The sequence below is a fragment of the Aquarana catesbeiana genome, linkage group LG03, assembly GCF_042186555.1.
Source record: "Aquarana catesbeiana isolate 2022-GZ linkage group LG03, ASM4218655v1, whole genome shotgun sequence".
Classification (NCBI taxonomy): domain Eukaryota; kingdom Metazoa; phylum Chordata; class Amphibia; order Anura; family Ranidae; genus Aquarana; species Aquarana catesbeiana.
Window position 1 is genome coordinate 660,524,581 of NC_133326.1, and position 21,611 is coordinate 660,546,191.

At 40.6% G+C, this 21,611-nt stretch overlaps 1 protein-coding gene across 1 annotated transcript in view; it reads right to left on the reverse strand.

The window, feature by feature from the left end:
- LOC141133415 (uncharacterized) overlaps positions 1 to 21,611 on the reverse strand; it is a 126,578-nt gene that overhangs the window by 17,137 nt on the left and 87,830 nt on the right. The gene's annotated exons all lie outside the window — the stretch shown is intronic.

The window sequence follows — 21,611 nt, forward strand, 5'->3', positions numbered from 1 at the left end:
TTTTTTCATTTGGCCATCTACAATTCTTATGTCATTTATCGTAACTCCACCCAAAACCCCAAACGCTTCCTTGGCTACCAGGAGGAAGTTTTCACTGCCCTTACATTCCCGAACGGCCCCCCAGAAAATATCCGATCTGATGTTCTAAGTCGACTCTCCGAACGCCACTTTCCAGATAAGCTCCCTCCCAAACCAACAGGCCAACGACGGCAAAAAAAATGTAAGGTGTGTACCAGAGCTGGATTCAGAAGAGACACATCTTATTATTGTGCACAATGTCCTTCTGAACCAGGCCTCTGCGTAGGTGAATGTTTTCGTCGTTACCATACTTCAGTAAATTATTAGTGAAGTATGGTAAACGTAAGCCTCCGTTCCTGCAATTTACCCTCACACCCCTTATGCCACTGCCTCCTCTGTAACTGACCCTGGCTTGTTATTTGACCACGCTTCTGCCTAACGATTCTGCACATACCTCTGCCTGATCTGGAACTGACCCTGGACTGTTATTCGACCATGCTTCTGCCTAACGATTCTGCACATACCTCTGCCTGATCTGGAACTGACCCTGGACTGTTATTCGACCATGCTTCTGCCCAACGATTCTGTACATACCTCTGCCTGATCTGGAACTGACCTTGGACTGTTTGACGATGATATTTGCCTGCCTCTTGGACTGATCTTGTACCCTGCAACTGGACTAGTGGGATTCAACACAGGGGTCTCACATATGTGAGGGGCTCCAGAATTGTTTTTCTGGATGAAGAAAACAATTTATTTTGTTTTCTCAATCCTAGATTAGGGTCTGGAGACTCGGAGGCTTCAAAGAGATTTGGGTGGGAGAAGCCTCTACCCCTGTCCCCATTCTGTCCTGAACGAGGCCCTACTTCTGCCTGTAGGACTTACTGCCGTCATGCCTCTGCCTGTTGCACTGACCACACCACATGGACCTGCCTACTACCAGGACCAATATTTTTGGCACTGCGGACAATATCTCTGCCTGCACTGACCCTGGACTTTATATGGACAGTAACCCTGCCTGCTGCCTGGACAATTGTGTTCACCGCTGCTGACCAAGTCCCTGCCTGCTGCCTGGACCAGTGCTATCCTCCTGTGTACAACTGCGCTACTACAACCACAGGTAATCTTTTTTGTTTACGCTTTGCTCAGCATAATGTATTTTGGGGTGTAATTCTTGGTATGTGCATGCTATGTGTCCCTGGAACACCTGACGGTGTTCCTTGCATGTTGGATCTCTGTATGTGGCCAGGCTGTGTAGAAGTCTCACACATGTGTTATCGCCATACTCAGGAGGAGTAGCAGAATGTATTTTGGGGTGTCATTTTTGCTATCCAAATGCTATGTGTTGGAAATATCTTATAAACGGACAACTTTGTGTAAAAAAAATGCGTTTTCATTTTTTTTCCACATTTTTCAAAAACTTCTGGAAAAAAATGAACCGTTCAAAAGACTCATTATGCCTCATAGATTATACGTTGGGGTGTTAGCTTTCCAAAATGGGGTCATTTTGTGGGTGTTTCCATTGTCCTGGTGCTCCAGGGCCTTCAAAATTGCAATAGGTGGTTGAGAAATGTGATGTGTAATTTATGCTCCTAGAACACCTGATGGTGCTCCATGCATGTTGAGCCTCTGTATGTGGCCAGGCAATGAAAAAGTCCCACACATGTGGTATCGTAATACTCAGGAGGAGTAGCAGAATGTATTTTGGGGTGTCATTTTTGCTATCTAAATGCTATGTGTTGGAAATATCTTATAAACGGACAACTTTGTGTAAAAAAAAAATGCGTTTTTATTTTTTTCCACATTTTCCAAAAACTTCTGGAAAAAAATAAACCATTCAAAAGACTCATTATGCCTCATAGATTATATGTTGGGGTGTTAGCTTTCCAAAATGGGGTCATTTTGTGGGGGTTTCCATTGTCCTTGTGCTCCAGGGCCTTCAAAAGTGCAATAGGTGGTTGAGAAATGTGATGTGTAATTTATGCTCCTAGAACACCTGATGGTGCTTCATGCATGTTGGGCCTCTGTATGTGGCCAGGCAGTGAAAAAGTCCCACACATGTGGTATCGTAATACTCAGGAGGAGTAGCAGAATGTATTATGGGGTGTCATTTTTGCTATCTAAATGCTATGTGTTGGAAATATCTTATAAACTGACAACTTTGTGTAAAAAAAAATGCATTTTCATTTTTTTCCACATTTTCCAAAAACTTCTGGAAAAAAATAAACCATTCAAAAGACTCATTATGCCTCATAGATTATACGTTGGGGTGTTAGCTTTCCAAAATGGGGTCATTTTGTGGGTGTTTCCATTGTCCTGGTGCTCCAGGGCCTTCAAAATTGCAATAGGTGGTTGAGAAATGTGATGTGTAATTTATGCTCCTAGAACACCTGATGGTGCTCCATGCATGTTGGGCCTCTGTATGTGGCCAGGCAATGAAAAAGTCCCACACATGTGGTATCGTAATACTCAGGAGGAGTAGCAGAATGTATTTTGGGGTGTCATTTTTGCTATCTAAATGCTATGTGTTGGAAATATCTTATAAAGGGACAACTTTGTGTAAAAAAAAAATGCGTTTTCATTTTTTTCCACATTTTCCAAAAACTTCTGGAAAAAAATAAACCATTCAAAAGACTCATTATGCCTCATAGATTATACGTTGGGGTGTTAGCTTTCCAAAATGGGGTCATTTTGTGGGGTTTCCATTGTCCTTGTGCTCCAGGGCCTTCAAAATTGCAATAGGTGGTTGAGAAATGTGATGTGTAATTTATGCTCCTAGAACACCTGATGGTGCTTCATGCATGTTGGGCCTCTGTATGTGGCCAGGCAGTGAAAAAGTCCCACACATGTGGTATCGTAATACTCAGGAGGAGTAGCAGAATGTATTTTGGGGTGTCATTTTTGCTATCTAAATGCTATGTGTTGGAAATATCTTATAAACGGACAACTTTGTGTAAAAAAAAATGCGTTTTCATTTTTTTCCACATTTTCCAAAAACTTCTGGAAAAAAATAAACCATTCAAAAGACTCATTATGCCTCATAGATTATACGTTGGGGTGTTAGCTTTCCAAAATGGGGTCATTTTGTGGGTGTTTCCATTGTCCTGGTGCTCCAGGGCCTTCAAAAGTGTAATAGGTGGTTGAGAAATGTGATGTGTAATTTATGCTCCTAGAACACCTGATGGTGCTCCATGCATGTTGGGCCTCTGTATGTGGCCAGGCAGTGAAAAAGTCCCACACATGTGGTATCGTAATACTCAGGAGGAGTAGCAGAATGTATTTTGGGGTGTCATTTGTGGTATACACATGCCATGTGAGAGAAATAAGGTATTACAATGACAATTTTGTGGGGAAAAAAAAAATCTCAATTTTGCAAAGAATTGTGGGGAAAAAATACAACTTCAAATAACTCACCATGCCTCTAACTAAATACATTGAAATGTCTACTTTCCAAAAAGGGGTTATTTGGGGGGCATTTGTACTTTCCTGGCTTGTTAGGGTCTCAGGAAATGAGATAGGCCTCAGTACATCAGATGTGATAATTTTTTTATGATTTGCACCATAGCTTGTAGACTCTAAAACTTTCACACAGACCAAATAATTTCCACAAATTTTTGGTTATTTTTACCAAAGATATGTAGCAGTATAAATTGTGGCCAAAATTTATGAAGAAAAATTACGAATTTGCAAAATTTTATCACAGAAATTAGGAAAAATGTGTTTTTTTTCAAAATTTTCGGTCTTTTTTCATTTATAGCGCAAAAAATAAAAAACCCAGAGGTAATCAAATACCACCAAAATAAAGCTCTATTTGTATGAAAAAAAGGACAAAAAAATCATTTGGGTACAGTGTTGCATGACTGAGTAATTGTCATTCAAAGTGTGAGAGCACTGAAAGCTGAAAATTGGTCTGGATAGGAGGGGGGTTTAAGTGCCTAGTAAGCAAGTGGTTAAACCAGAAAAGAGTTTGAATACCATGCAAGGAAAAAAAATTATGAAATTGTTTTCTGGGTCAATTTCGTAACAAATCTACATTCTCTAAGTGATAAATAAGATGAGTAATACAAAATAGTATGTCTTCCATTGGAAAAAAGATGTGGTATACATGGGTGAATGTTGTTCTATTCTATTTTCCCCAGCATATATTGAGTAAATCTGGTTTTAAAATGGGTGAAAACCACCGTGATAAATAAAGTGAATGCACACATTTGAATGTTGTCTGAAAATGTATAATTGTTGTTAGAAAAGTTGTGTGAATCTTGGGTGAAATCATTCATAAGACACTCCAAAATCTTCTCTTTTAAACATCCCCAAATGCCACAATCATTTAAGTTAATATTTGTATATAACATTGACAGGAAATCTCCCCACTGTGATTTGAGCATGAGCCAATCAGCAGGTCCGGCAGCCGTGATGTAATCAAGGCAGACCGCCGTTTTGTCAAAGAGGAAGAGAGAGATCTTGTGTTCCTGCTAATCAGAAACACAGTTCTCTCTCTTCCTCCAATTAAAACGGAGTTAGAACCAAAAGTGGAACTTTTGCTTTAAAGTGGAGTTCCACCCCCCAAAAAAATGTAATTTATGTGCATAAAAAAATAAACAAAAAACATTTGGAGAAATTTTTTCTTTACTCACCTCTAAATGCCTGTTGCTAGGGGGTCCCTTGTAGTCTGCCTCCTTCAGCACCTGGGCTCTTGACGTCACTTCCCTCGGCACAGGAAGGGAGATCAGCTCTGCCCCTCCCTCTTGTCAATCATCTGGGACACATCACAGGTCCCAGATGATTGCGCGGCCAATCACGGCGCACGGCGCCGCTCACGCATGCGCAGTGGGTGCCCAGCTGTGTATCCACAGCTGGGCGCCCACAGTTACAATGCCGGTGCTGCAGAGCGGAGGGGGAGACAAGTGGGGGTTCGATCCCCCGCATTGCTGGACCCTGGGACAGGTAAGTGTCCAATTATTAAAAGTCAGCAGCTGCAGTATTTGTAGCTGCTGACTTTTTAATTATTTTTTTTTTAAGTGGAACTCCTCTTTAAGGAATCCTGACCCCCTGACATGCCACATTTGACATGTCATTTTTTGTAGGGGGGAGCGAGTACTTCGTTTTGATAGGTACCCAGCTCTCACGTCCGCTAGGGGTGTCACTCTCCCCTCCCTCCCTGCAACTTTCTGGCACATGTCACAGGTCCCAGAAGATTGCCCGGCCATTCAGGACGCGCAGCGTGACTCGCACATGCGTAGTGCGCACCCGGCTGTGAAGCCGCAAGCTGTCGCAGCTGGGTGCCCACACTTGCAATGCCGGCACCACAGAGAGGAGAATGAGACAAGTGAGGTTTTGGACGGCCACATCGATGAACCATGGGACAGGTGAGTGTGTGTTTATTAAAAGTCAGCAGCTACACTTTTTGTAGCTGCTGACTTTAAATAAACACAGAAATGGCTGGAACTCCACTTTAAACCATCCCCCACACAGTTAGAAATCACTCCCTAGGAGCACACTTAAACCTTTGATCGCCCCTGATGTTAACCCCTTCCCTGCCAGTGTCATTTATACAGTGACAGTGCATTTTTTTAGCACTGATCACTGTATTAGTGTAACTGGTCCCCAAAAAGTGTCACTTAGTGTCCAATTTGTCTGCCGCAATGTCACAGTCCCACTAAAAATCGCTGATCACCATTACTCATATAAAATAGGTAAAATAAGAAAGCCATAAAAATATCCCATAGTTTGTAGACGCGATAACTTTTCCGCAAACCAATCAATATACGCTTATTGGGATTTTTTTTTCTCATTCAAATATTGGGATTTTTTTAACACATATTGGTCTAAGTTGATGAAGACATTTAAATTTTACATTTTTTTATTGGATGTGTTTTATAGCAGAAAGTAAGAAATATAGTTTTTTTTCAAAATGGTCTGCCTTTTTTTGTTGATAGCACGCAAAAAAAAAAACCACAGAGGTGATCAAATACCACCAAAAGAAAGTTCTATTTCTGGGAAAAAGGGACAATTTTGTTTGGTACAGCGTTGCATGAATAATTGTCAGTTAAAACAACGCAGTGCCGTATCGCAAAAAAATGGCCTGGTCATGAAGGGGGTAAAACCTTCTGGGGCTGAAGTGGTTAAACTATGTACAGCTCAATAAATGCTATGACGTTAGCAAAAGGTGTGAATGAGGTTCACCCACTCTACAAATATGCTTTGCATTCTTAATGCAAGATGCACAAACAGACCCTCTAAATAAAGAAAATGTAAATCCAAAGGATCACCATAACAAAAGAATTGTATTTTACTGTATACAGATTACATTTATACTATGGTGTTGTTTTTTCTTATTTTATCCAAATGTTATAATCTGCTTTATGCAACTTTAACTAGTTTAAGATAGTAGTCTCTCTTATTAAAGGGCACCCACTAAGAAAGTGTAAGGTTTGTGTTGCATTTTCTAGGGGACTTTCGCACAACTATAACAACTTTATATCTAACATTTTGCAAATTATGTTCAACTTGGCTTGTACGGTCTGTGTTACAGTGTTCTCTTTCTACATTACCCCAAATAGCATCAATATAACTCTGGACCTCCACAACGCCCAACTGATAGATGTCTGGAGACTTCATCACTCTGGGGAAAGAGATTACACTTTTTACCCACCCCTACACAAAGTGTACTCGGGAATAGATTATTTCTTTATCCCACACAGTTAGATAGAAGTGGCCCACAACTCTGAGGCAATATCATATGGTCGGACCATGTGCCTATCACCATGCGCTATAATCTGTCCCCAACCCTGACCACCAGATCTAAATTTTGGAGACTAAATAAAAGTCTATAGCAGACACCGGTAGTTATGACTGACATCACGAATGAGCTGAAACATTACTTTCAAACTAACGATACTGCTGAATGCGACCCAGGTATTTTATGGGAGGCTCATAAGACTGTAATAAGAGGGGTACTAATTAAACATGGCGCACGCATCAAAAGAGAAAGAGAACAATTACTGCTCCAACTCCTCCATAAGATACATGAAGTAGAATCAAAGCACAAACAAACAACGGTTTCCTCATTAGAAGCTCAACTGCTGTCCCTTAGGAAGCAAACGGTGGATCTGCTACACTATAGTGCCAAAGCGGCACTACAAGTCTGCCAAAAACTCTCCTACGAATCTGGAAATAAATGTGGGAAACTGCTAGCTAAAGCAGTTTGAAATCATAGACTTAACACGTATATTCCCCAAATCATAGCTCCATCGGGACAAAAGAGGACCACACCAACCCAGATAGCGCAAGAATTTAGGGACTACTACTCTACCCTCTATAACCTTCCAGCACGGCCCCCTAATGAAACAACGATAAAAGAATACCCCGCATCATCCCAAATCCCTCACCTGTCGGCGGAAATAGACGCAGACTTGGATGACCTCATTACCATGGGGGAGCTACAGTGAGCGGTAGGAGGGATGAGACCGGGCAAAGCTCCGGGCCCAGGCGGGTTTACCCTGCAGTACTACCAATCCCTCCTGCCGCTTCTGGGCCCCCATATGGTGAGGATGTTTAATGGCCTTGGTGAGGGGGTTCTTTTCCCTAGAGACACCCTGAGGGCACACATTTCCCTTATCCCGAAAGAGGGTAAAGACCCGGTGGCACTTGGTGTAAGTGCGAAACGCGTCAGCTATTCTTGTACCACCCCACAGTTGTGTTTTGTGTACCCCATGATCCTGTATTTTGAATAAAAGACAGATTTATCCATTCCGGTGTGCGGCTGTCCAGGTCTTCTTGTTCTCTTCTACTTAAGCTTTTCACGAAGATATTGGTCAATAGATGAACCCAATTTATGCCAGACCTAGTTCACTTGGATCAGGTGGGGTTTATCCCTGCCCGAGAGGTGAGGGATAATACCACCAAAGTGCTTAATCTCATACATGTAGCTACCGCAATTAAAACCCCATGTGTCTTCCTCAGCACAGATGCGGAGAAAGCGTTTGATCGTGTCAATTGGGTATTTATGTCCTCAGTCCTTAAAAAGATCGGTCTGGGGCATAAAATGCTACAATGGATTCTCAGTATCTACTCCATACCAACAGCTCAGATCAAAGCCAATGGAATCCTCTCAGATTCATTCCCTATAACAAATGGCACCAGACAGGGATGCCCGCTCTCGCCCCTCCTTTTTGCCTTAGCCCTAGAACCCTTTTTATGCACCATACGCTCAAACCCAGACATATCAGGAGTGACAGTAGGTGATGTCCAATAAAAAATCTCGGCTTATGTGGATGACCTTATGTTTTCACTAACCAACCCAGTGGTGTCATTGCCAAATCTCCACAGAGAATTTGATAGGTATGGGAATCTTTCCAACCTAAAAATTAATTTTGATAAATCGGTGCCAATGGAGATCAATATAACACCGAGTAGACTGAGTTCCCTATAATTCCAGTTCAGATTCAAATGGTCAGATGATTTTCTCAAGTATTTGATAACCTTGATCCCAAATGCATTGAAACGCACTTTCGACCTTAACTTCCCACCCCTATTGACTAAGACCCGATTGCTACTGGAGGAATAGAATAGAGGACTACACTCCTGGTTCGGCAGGTGTAATCTCCTCAAAAGGTCCATACTCCCAAAATTCTTATATTTATTTCAAGCACGACCGGTCAAGATCACACCTCAATATTTTAAACAGGTACATTCCCTCTTTGTCAAATTCATTTGGGCAAACTCAAAACCTAGGTTGCGCAGGCGTTATCTAACACTACCTAAACATTATGGAGGATTAGCCCTCCCAGATCTATTATTTGGCAGCTCACCTGGGTGGAATAATAGACTGGAATCGGCACGACAAAAACAAACTGTGGACCCACTTAGAACAAGCCCAGTCAAAGGTACCACTGAAGGGAGCGGTTTGGTGCTTTGACCAGTTGCCTTCAGCATTGACGTCACACCCTGTATTAGGCACGACCCTCCGGGTAGGCGCGTCTACAATATTCACAACCTCCCTTTCCACTAGAGACTCTCCTTTCTACCTGATATTGGGTAATCCTGCTTTTTCCCCTGAACTGGAACAATCGGAGTACGAGACACTTACATCAACTGGTAGGGACCGTGCTTCACATTTCTTATAAGACAATCACTGGCCTTCCGTTGAACCCCTAACTGATGAAAATGGCCAATTCCGACTGCCGTTCTGGAAAGCAATGCGACTACACCACTTCCTACACTCGATCGCCAGCCCGGAACAATTTAACCACGACCTGACGACTTTTGAGGACTACTGCAGGGATGAGGGAGTTTTACCTCAAGAACAACCCGATCTGACATTCATACAGAAATGGGAGACTGACATACAACGCTCTTTTACCGACACCCAAAAACAAACTATAATCAGATTCTCCTTAACCTCCCTGGCGGTATGATTATTTCAGATTTTAGGTGCTGAAAGCGGTACAATTATTTTGCACAGAAATTTGGCGTTTCATATTGTAGGCCTGTAATTCTTAGGAATAGTTCACTTAAATCTGTCCAAACAAGAGTCTAGTAGACATCCTGGGTATGATAAAGTTTGAAAAACGAAATAAAAAATTATAATATAATAAATAACTATAAATAATTAAAACACATAATAATATAATAATAATAAAAATTATATAATAATGTAATCAAATCAAAAACACTGAAATTTGCACAGTTGCAGAATTTTAGCTTTTATTACTTTTAGTGTTTGATGACGGATCTCCCCACAAATCACTATCGCTCAATTCTGCAAGTGATTATAATTTATTATCGCTTTTTTCTAGCTGGTCTAAAACCACTTTTGATGTAAAGAGACAGTTTTGGTTGCTATGGACAATCTCCAGTTTCCTGGCAGAAAGAACAGTTTTATATATATAAAACTGCATGCAGGACACTGGGCAGACCACTAGGGACAAAGGGGATGTGTAGTTATTTGATACAGTACTGTAATCTGTAAGATTACAGTATGCTGTATCTATACTATGTGTTTCACTTTTGAATTTACCGCCGAACTCCGTCCCCGTGCGTCGCAACGCTCGCAGGGAACGGAGCTCGGCACTGTGAATCGAGCGAGACACAGCGGCTCGCCGATCACAGCGGGGAGACATCGCAGGAACCAGGGGACAAGGTAAGTAATCTCTTCCTGGATCCTGCGATGCAAGCCCGAGTCTGGCTCGGGGATACCGCTTTTGGTATGTAAAATCCACCCCGAGCCAGACTCGGGAATACCGCTAGGGGGGTTAAAGACTTGCATTTGCACAAAGATACAGGAACTTAATTATAAGATCCTGACCAGATGGTACTACACACCCCAGATGCTGCACAAGTATTTCCCGGTCACTACAGATAAATGCAAGATAAAAGGAGATGTCAGACAGATAAAGGGACGCTCCTCCATATCTTCTGGTCTTGCCCTCTGCTACAACATTTCTGGACGATCCGGACGATCCGGACGGTCCGGACGGTCACTCAAAAATTCACAGATTACACGTTAAGTGACGATCCAGCTTTCATCCTGCTCCATGCCACTACAATTCCAGCATGGAGCTGCAAAAGAAATTGATAATATGACACCTACTGAATGCAGCTAAATCCTGCATTCCCCTTATGTGGAAGAAAAGCTCAACCCCAACTATAGGGTTGTGGCTACACAGAGTGGAGGAGATCAGGAGATTAGAGGACTTCTCGGGTCCTCACAGCACAGAATAAACAAGAGAAACACTCTAAGGCATGGATGCTCTGGAATATGTTTATCTTCTCTGATGAAGGAATGTCTATGCTTGCCACTTGAATAGCAAATCACAACGGGCCTAGAGACAACATACCCATTACACCATTACGTCAGCACCCCCCTTACCTCCCCTCCCCCTCTTTCCCTAGACTCCCTCTCCCCCCCTTCCTCTCTTTCAGGAACCTCTATGTTCCCCCTTCTTATTCTCTACGTTCCTTCCAATTTATTTGTATTCGGGGATTGGACGGTGCAACTAGAACTATGAATACGGAGACGTGGTGATATTCCCTATCCAATAAACTCAGATCTCAAAAGTAAATGTTAACTATGGGTGCAGAATATCCCACCACAAGTCTTATTGTTATTGTTATCGACGTTTCAGGCTGCATACACCGGATAGATTACTGGCTTCTTTCAGATGTACTTACCTGTGAATATCTTCTGTTATTGTTGGCATTGTACTGTACTTTCCCTGTTTTGCCCTTTTTCTGAAAATAATAAAACTCATATTTGAAAAAAAAAAAGAATCGCTCCCTAGGACACACTTAACCTCTTGATCGCCCCCTAGTGTTTAACCCCTTCCCTGCCAGTGTCATTTACACAGTAATCAGTGCATTTTTATAGCACTGATCGCTGTATAAATTACAATGGTCCCAAAATAGTGTCAAAAGTGTCCGATGTGTCCGCCATAATGTCGTAGTCATGATAAAAATCGCAGATCACCGCCATTACTAATAAAAAAAATGAATAATAAAAATGCCATAAAACTATCCCCTATTTTGTAGACACTATAACTTTTGCGCAAACCAATCAATAAACGCTTATTGTGATTTTTTTTTTACCAAAAGTGTTGAAAAAAAAAATATAGAAGAATACATATCAGCCTAAACTAAGGAAAAACTGTTTTTTTAATATATTTTTGGTGGATATTTATTATAGCAAAAAATAAAAAATGTTGCTTTTTTTTCAAAATTGTCGCTCTTTTTTTGTTTATAGCACAAAAAAAAAAAAAAAAACGCAGAGGTGATCAAATACAACCAAAAGAGATCTCTATTTGTGGGAAAAAAAGGACGTCAATTTTGTTTTGGTACAACGTCACATGACCACGCAATTGTCAGTTAAAGCGATGCAGTGCCGAATCGCAAAAAGTGCTCTGGTCAGGAAGGGGGTAAAATCTTCCGGGGCTGAAGCAGTTAAAGTATTATTTTTCTGTCTGACATTAGAGGTTTTTAAGTGTCCATTTCATAAATTTAACATGCATTGTGTGGAAGGGGTGGAATGGAAGACTCATCAAAACCTGAAATCTTTGTAACAGGATGGGTACTTTTTTCACTAAAAGACTTATTTCAACCCTTTTCTGTTTACTCCTCTCTTAGCATCCCCCAAAATTGCAGGACATGAGGGCTGGTATACAAATAGTAGGGTGCTGCACTTTCACTGCTCCCTTGCTATATGAATACAAGCTTGCATGCTGGCTTTTAGGACAGCTTAACTCTGGCAGAAGGGCAAGAGGACATTTTTTTTAAATCACTTAACGACCAGGCTTTTTCTGGCACTTTTTGTTTATAAGTTTAAATCAGTATTTTTTTTCTAGAAAATGACTTATAACCCCCAAACATACATTTTTTTAGCAGAGACCCTAGGGAATAAAATTGCCATTGTTGCAATTTTTTTTAGGTCACACGGTATTTGCACAGCGGCAAACATAATTTTTTGGGAAAAAATAGACTTTAATGATTAAAAAGACAAACAAGCACAATATTTACCCCTTTTTTTTTGTATAATGTGAAAGATGATGTTACGCCGCATAAATAAAATAACTAACATGTCATGCTTTAAAATTGCACATGCTCGTGGAATGGCGACAAACTTTGGTACTTAAAAATTACCCTAAGAGGCATTTAAACGCCTTTACAGGTTACTGGATACAGAGGAGGTTTAGTGATAAAATTATTGCTCTCGCTCTAACATTCACAGCGATACCTCACATGTGTGGTGTGAATACCGTTTACATATGCATGAACGACTTACGTATGCATTCGCTTCTGTGCGCAAGCACAGAGAGATGGAGTTTTACTTTTTTATTATTATTTATTTCACTTTTAGTTTAACAATTTCACTTTAATAATATATTGTAATAGAAGGATAATGATGACAGGTCCTCTTTATGGAGAGATCTGGGGTAAAAAAAACCCTCAAATCTCTCCTTTACTTTTAAAAGCAAAAGATCAAAAAAAATAGTTTTGTGATATCACTCTGGTCTTCCTAGGCCATAGAGTTGATCAAAGAGTATCTACTTTTTGATCACCTATGAGAGTAGCTGGCTGCACAGTCGAATTGTTTATTGGCAAACTGGCAGAAATGGTAAGCCTGAGAAACAGTGGGAGGGGATGTCCCCCCCTCACTGCTTTGAAAACCATTTTGGCAGGTCATGAGCCGCTCAGAATGGTTTCATGAGAAAGCCGCCCACTGGCTGCAAAAAACGATACCAGGATTATAAGGAAACCGGCATTGGTACTGAAATTCCACAAAGATATCAGGAAATCTACTGGATTTTTTTGTGCTTTATATGAACACATCATAGATTAACCTTTTCACTGCCAGAACAGTTTTTGTTTTTTTTGCACACATTTAAAAAAAATAATTTTAGCCCTAAAGATGATGTAAAACCTCCAAACATTATATATTTTTGTGTGTGAGCAGTTTCAGTGAGCACTGCCGGTTTCATACACAATCTCAATTTCTGCAGCCATTGGATTGTGTGCTAAACCCCCTGTTGTGAGGTCCGTAAGATGTACGGACCTGGCAGAGAAAGGGTTAAGGGGTTGTTTTACTAAAACTGTAGAGTGCAAAATCTGGTGCAGCTTCAACTTTTTCAGCTTTTTTTTCAAATCTTAATTGAGCAAGCTGAAGTTATAAACTGGCTACCATGTACAGCTGCACCAGATTTTGCACGCTCAAGTTTTAGTAAATCAACCTTTTTATTTAACCTTTTTTAGAACTTTTTTTCTACAAGTGACAAAACTTGTTTCATTTTACATGTAAATCATTTAGCAATGCCTCATTCACAGGTTATAGGCAATGTTGATAAGTACACACACCATAGATGTATTTTGTGTTCTCACACTTTTGTAAACTCATGTTTTTTATTCATGCGTTTTATTATGAAATGAAAAAAAAAATACAAAAGATGTTTAAATATAAAACAAATGTTTTCAGTGCAAGTATGAAATGCACAGTGTAATGGTGAGAGTCCCTGTCACTATGAAAATGGGGTTAAAGTGGACACAGAATATGCACATTTGCTTGGTGCAAGGCTGCAGAGCATAAATGTGGACTGGAGAAAACTGCTTTCGCAGCTTTCTCCAGATTTTGAGATCCACCAGCATATTGACTGGACAGGTGTGTGTTGGGCTATTCGTAGACACCTGACCATAGTTCTGGGCTCCACCCTCCCGAGGAGTCCAGGCAAGCAAGGGAGAAGTGTGCATGTCTGCACAGGTCTGTCAGAGTAGACAGAGGATCCAAGCCTGTGGGCTGGAAAAGAGTACTGAGGTACTGGGTTTACAGGAACTATACATATATATAACAGGTTATAGAGCCGAGAGGGCTGAAGCATAAGTCTGAGCAGCAGTGCTGCTAAAGAGAGCCAGGTGGCTTGGTATTTTTGATTGAACTTACATTGTTGCTGTGGAAAGCTGAAACCCCTGTGTGGGCAACACTTCTGTTATCGGACATTTTTCTTTCTTTAATAAAAGTGGGCCTACAAGCCCTTAAAACTGCGTATCTGGCATGGACTCAGCTCACTGGTAAGCTCTACCTTTAAGCTAAACCAACCCCCGATGTTACAACAGTTAAATGAAGCATTCTGAATAATCTTTATCTAATTAGAGCACAAAAGCTAATACATATTTTGAAAAAAATCATAAATTGTACATTCTGCAAAACAATTCTCTCTTTTATGGTCCTTGTTGTATTTAAAGCTGATTTCCTGCTTTTAGTGATGAATAAATAGTTTGTTTGGACCAACTGGGAGTAACAAACTGTTTACATCAGTAAGACATGCAGTTTCTCTTAGCTACATACAGTGTAAAGTGCTATGTTCTGGCTAGGGATGAGCTTTGAGTTAGAGTCAAACCCATGTTCGACGAATTTCGAACGTTATGGGCCGTTCGCGCCAAATTCGAGTGGCGCGTCACGGCCCATAATTCACTGCGGCATCACAGTGCATTGCTGGCTGATGATTGGCCAAGCATGCACTATGACTTGCATGCTTGGCCAATCACAGCGCCGTCTGTACAGAGAACCGTAATTGGCAGAAGCCAGGGTGGCTTTGGCCAATTATGGCTCAGGGGGTTTAGTACACGCCCCACACTATATAAGGCCGCCTGCGTGTCATTTGATTTAAGTTAGGTGTATTGTGTGTGTGTGTGTGTGTGTATGTATATATATATATATATATATATATATATATGTGCGAATCCTAGGTGTTAAACTGAATACAGTGTGTGTGTGTGTATATATATATATATATATATATATACACTGTATTCAGTTTAGCTAGATCCGTTCCTGTTATTCTCTTCCTACTGACAGGCAGGCAGCTGTTTTTACAGTATTTACAGCTACCTGAAGAAAATTGCTGGTGTTCTTCTGATCCTATTAGTCCTATTAGCTACAGTATTTACTGTTAGTGTAGTGCATCCTCTGCACAGTGTGCGCCCAAAGCTACCTGAAGAAAATTGGTGGTGTTCTTCTGATCCTATTAGTACCACAGGCAGCTGCAGTATTTACAGTTAGTGTAGTGCATCCTCAGCACAGTGTGCACCTAAAGCTACCTGAAGAAAATTGGTGGTGTTCTTATGATCCTATTAGTACCACAGGCAGCTGCAGTATTTACAGTTGGTGTAGTGCGCCCTCTGCACAGTGTGCACCTAAAGCTACCTGAAGAAAATTGGTGGTGTTCTTCTGATCCTATTAGTACCACAGGCAACTGCAGTATTTACAGTTAGTGTAGTGCGTCCTCTGCACAGTGTGCACCTAAAGCTACCTGAAGAAAATTGGTGGTGTTCTTCTGATCCTATTAGTACCGCAGGCAGCTGCAGTATTTACAGTTAGTGTAGTGCGTCCTCTGCACAGTGTGCACCTAAAGCTACCTGAAGAAAATTGGTGGTGTTCTTATGATCCTATTAGTACCGCAGGGAGCTGCAGTATTTACAGTTAGTGTAGTGCGTCCTCTGCATAGTGTGCACCTAAAGCTACCTGAAGAAAATTGGTGGTGTTCTTCTGATCCTATTAGTACCGCAGGCAGCTGCAGTATTTACAGTTAATTGTACTGCGTCCTCTGCACAGTGTGCACCTAAAGCTACCCGAAAACAATTGCTGTTGTTCTGATCCTATTAATACCACAGGCAGGCAGCTGCAGTATTTACAGTTAGTGTACTGCGTCCTCTGCACGGTGTGCACCTAAAGCTACCCGAAAACAATTGCTGGTGTTCTCATACTAATAATACTACAGGCAGGCTAGCTGCAGTATCAGTATATATATATACATCCCAGCTTTGTGCAGCTACATCTCACTGCAGGCCATTAGTATGTCTGGAAGGCCAACAAGGAGAGGCAGATAGTCACAAGCCAATAAAAGAGGGCAAGCAAGCTCTGTGTCTAGAGGCAACAGTGCTGGTCGTGGACACGGTGCATCCTCATCAGCACAAGGCCGTGGGACACGCTTGTCCTTTTTTTTGGCAGCTGGCCGCATTGAGCCGCAACATGCCGAAGACTTGGTGTGGATGACCAAGCCGTCCTCATCCTGGCTCAGGGTACTTTGTCTGGCAAAGCAGCTGCCAACGCGGCCTCTTCCCTCGGCTCAATGGCATCAGTCACTCCTTCCCTAGCCCCACCATGTCCTCCTGAGGAGTCCCCCGAACTGTTTGACCACAGTGTTGGGTACATGCTCCAGGAGGATGCCCAGAATTTTGAAGGCTCCGATAATGGTACCCAGCTAGAGGAAGGCAGTAACGTGAGCCCAGAGAGAGGGGGTGCCCAAGAAGGACAGCAATCTGGCAGTCATGTTCCCCCAGCTTCAGCATACTGTCAGCTTTGCTCCAGTGATGAGAAGGAAAGGGATGATGAGGTCACTGACTCCACGTGGGTGCCTGATAGGAGAGAAGAGGAGGAGGCACATCTCCAATGAGGCAGGATGCCCTCCAGGGGCCAGCTTAAGGGCAGCACACCGACTGCATCACACGGCAGAGCTCCGCATGTGCAGGGCGCTGCTGTCTCTGCGCGTTATTCTTTGGTGTGGGCCTTTTTTGAGATGAGTGCATCAGGTCCCACCGCTACTATTTGCAACATATGTCTCAAGCGTATCTCGCGTGGCTAAAACATCACCCGCTTGGGCACCACATGCTTGACCAGACATATAAGAAAAAAATTGCGCTATTTAAAGTCCAATAATTAAACACATGTGCAGGTGAAACTTCAGATGCTGCAGTAATCAAGGTGAGTAATGGGATCTTCACAGAAGAATAATAAAGAGTGCATGCTTACCAAACTGTAAGCCAAAGTAGACAATTGGCTAATACCCTAGCCTGGGTTGATGGTTGGTCCTATATCAAATGTAGACCTCGCCGCCTCCTCAGCATGGGTTAGTAAAAATACCAATTGGTTGGGTGTAAAAAACAAGAATATACATAGCGTGATACCGTCAGGGTTAAATAAAGACCAAAAATAGTGACATTCGCTATAAAAACAACCAGGGTGAACAAAAAATATATAATTAAACACCCAGTGGAAAAGATAAAAATAGATGCCCCATAGCCAGACAGAAGATCTCCTTACCAGATAAAAATAAAAAAGAGCATTGGGATAGGAAGGCAAAAATCCACCCAGTGGAAAAAACGATTCAAGTGGGGCCGTCACCATACAGAGAGCCTCCTTACCAGATGTCTGGTCAGACTAAGCAAGTGATAGCACCAACAGGAGGCCAGGTCACGGTAGAAGACTTGTATAGGTTGTAAATCAATCACTCAGCAGATAGGGGAATGATCCCACGGAGCCATAATTAACATCGGATGGTACCTCCTCTGCTGCCACTTCCAGCAATGTCTCCTCGCTACTTCGTACTTATTCTGCGGACTTCCGATGGACTTTCCAAACAAATGGACTTGCCTACACATGATCACACCAAAGTCCGACAGATTCGTACGTGATGACGTACGACTGGACTAAAATAAGAAAGTTGATAGCCAGTAGCCAATAGCTGCCCTAGCGTCAGTTTTCATCCGTCGGACTAGCATACAGACGGGCGGACTTTTTTGATAGGAACTGGGTCCGGCGGAGTTCCGACGTAAAGATTTGAAACATGTTCCAAATCTAAAGTCCGTCAGATTTTCAACCAAAAAAGTCCGCTGCAGGTCCGATGAAGCCCACACATGGTCAAATTGTCCACCAGACTCGGTCAGTCGGACCAGTCCGGTCAAAAAGTCTGCTCGTGTGTACGAGGCATAAGGACCAATTTTCCGCAGGGTGTATAGGGCAGGCCATATAGTATATACAGGCAGTCCCCTATTTTCAAAAATCCGACTTACAAACTACTCCTACTTACAAACGGAGGGAGACAACAGGAAGTGAGAGGAAATCTACCCCTAGGAAGGGAAATTCTCTTCTGTAAGAGTTAATATGGGAAAAAGGTGTCTCCTCCACTGATTTATCACCAATCCTTGTTTCCCCTAAAAACCCCAAATTTTCAAAATCCAATTGTCATTGGGACAGAAAGTGAGGTGAAATCTTCTGAACAGGGGTACAGACAGCAAAACAAATGTTACAGGGGTGATAACCCTTCCCAAAGTTTTCCAAAAAGCTTTAAAATAGATTTTTTGGCTGGAGCTACACTTACAAAATGTACCTGTTCCAAATTACAAACAGATTCTACATAAGAACAAACCTACAGTCCCTGTCTTGTTTTCACCGCCTGTATACTGCTGTTCAGAGTATATAGGGCCTGGGGGCCCAACGCCTTTTCGCCCTCTTTTAGTTAGATTGTCCTTATCAATATCGTGTAGGTGATCATACAAGCGGTCTCTGAGGCGACGTGTTGTGCGACCTACATATTGTATTTGACAAATCTCACAGGTAATAACGTATACGTGAGACCACTTGAATTCCTATCTAAAGGAGTTCAAGTGGTCTCACGTAGAGCACCCACCTTGGGTCGTTCACTTTCACCCAGCCTGTTTCTTACAAACAGATAAAATCCAACTGGCTAAGTTTCACAGGTAATTTCAGATGTGGTATTAAAAGCTGCAATTATTGCGGACACATAAAAACAGGTAAACGAGTCAGGTCTTGCAGTAATGGCAGAGAGTTTTCAATCCCTTCCTTCATTAATTGCAACACCAGCATCTGATATACGTTATTACCTGTGAGATTTGACAAATACAATATGTAGGTCGCACAACACGTCGCCTCAGAGACCGCTTGTATGATCACCTACACGATATTGATAAGGACAATCTAACAAATGTAGCCAGACATTGGATTTTTGAACATCATAGAGATACAACAAGTCTTTTTATTCAGGGTATCGAAAAGGTTACAGTTCCGGTTAGGGGAGGTGACAGATTCCAATTACTATGTAAACGCGAAGTATATTGGATTTTCTCTTTAGACACTAGAATTAAGTCAGGTTTGAACTATGAATGGGATGTGTCCTATTTTTATGATTCATTTCTTTTTGATTGGTATCCTCTCTTCCATTATTAGTGTATACTAAGTTTGGAGACCCATGTGTACATATACATGGAATTTTACCTATACAATAATTATGTCATTTTCATACATGCACTTTTTATTTTATTTTACCTAATTTTGTCTGACATCCAAGTAGGTTTGCTGGACTTTATAGATATAGAATTTCATTAAATATATTAACTACAATATTTAATTCTAATTTATTCACACATATATACATACATTGTTTCCCGCTATGATCAATGATATGTCTATTCACTTTGTGACATTACTATATATGCAGGCGTCTCAACAGTTGTTCATTATTTGAATACACGATAAGGGCTCCTTTCCTCCTCTTTGTTTATCTCTTTTGTTCCTTTGTTGGTTTCATTCTGAGGTGCTGTTTTATTGGATTTTCTACAGGTTCTTCTAATAATGACATTTATATTAATGACATGGATATTTACATTTACAGTTGTTTTACCAGAACCATCCAAGAGAGTTCCCTCATGGGGTGCAAAACAATTCTATTCAGTATTTGCACATTTCATCTTAACACCCCATGCCTTATATATAGGTTTCGAACGATTATATGTACATTTGTATATCTTATAGTACAAAAATGTTTTATGTATTGGTGCTAGATTGTTTAAATAAATTTCAAATCTATCTTTTAGCTCATGGTTGTTTTACAAGTATTATGTAATTTTTTTATATCATTTGTTTTGGAGTATATTTTTGTGATATATTTGTGTTTTTCTTTAGATTCTGAACCAAGTGATTATGGACTATTCATGCCAATTATTGCGTGTCGTTTCTATCTATGTCTGCGCTAACCGTTTTGAGATCTCAGTACTGGTTATGGGGGTTTATTATTGTAATTATGTTTTGAACATACTACACATTCATTTATTTATTAATTATTCATCTACACCCCCAACAAACCAATATTTTGTCATAAATTTTACATTTAGACATCGTTTAAAATATCTTTTTTCTTCGGTTATATTAGTCTATCTTGTTTTCACTACATTGATTTGTGGTCTATAACGATATATTTCAATTTCTGATAGATTAGCATACATAGATTTGAACATAGTCCATATCAATATATGCTTACCATTATACACATTTTTGTGGTTATTTATTCATGTATACTCTATTATTTATGTTGTTTCACATTGGTAACATTGTATACCTGACACAATATTAAATAACATTGTATATATATGTTATGCTCACTTTTTACTCTGGCCTTTTCAGGTTTTAAACACTTTATAAATATTCTACGTACTCACTATTCGGATCACATACTATTAACTTTACATTTTCGTTACACGCGACGAGCTTCTATGAGTTTCTTGTGTTTTTTTTTTAACATTAATTCTGCTTCACATTCATTTATCACTTTCTCTTATTTCCATTTACCCATATATCACGATCATTATACATCTTTCCTTCCACTGTTTGCTTTACATCATTATTTTCCCCTTTTTTCCCTAGTTAAAAAGTTTTTTTATTTTTACTTTCATTTCCTATATATACACATAAATACAGGTGTTCTACTCATAGTGATTGTATCACCTTATTAAGATTTTTCTTTATACACTTTTTCATGTATGTATTCTTGATATTGCTTATATATATATATATATATATATATATATATATATATATATATATATATATATATATATATATATATATATATATATATTCCATTTTTGTTCGCTATCCTTATACCTATTAAATCAAGGGTGTTCTGACTCTATATTGGCCACTTAATAATGAGTGCTGAGATCTCACAGGGTTGGTTCTCAGCTGTTCCATATCATCTCATTTGTATCTGATTACATGTTTTTAACATTTTAAGTATATATGTGGCTATCATTCCCATGTTAGCCAGGTATGAGTAAGCACTTTGTGTAAGTGTGAAACGCATCAGCTGCTGTGCTGTACCACTCCAGTGGTGTCTCATGTACCCTATGATCCTGTTTCATGAATAAAAGAAAAATTTAATACATTTATCCCTGTGTGCGGCTGTCCAGATCCTTTCAGCTTTCTACATCCTTACTAGCAATTGCCAGCACCTGGGGCTCTCTTTTTGGAGGACAAG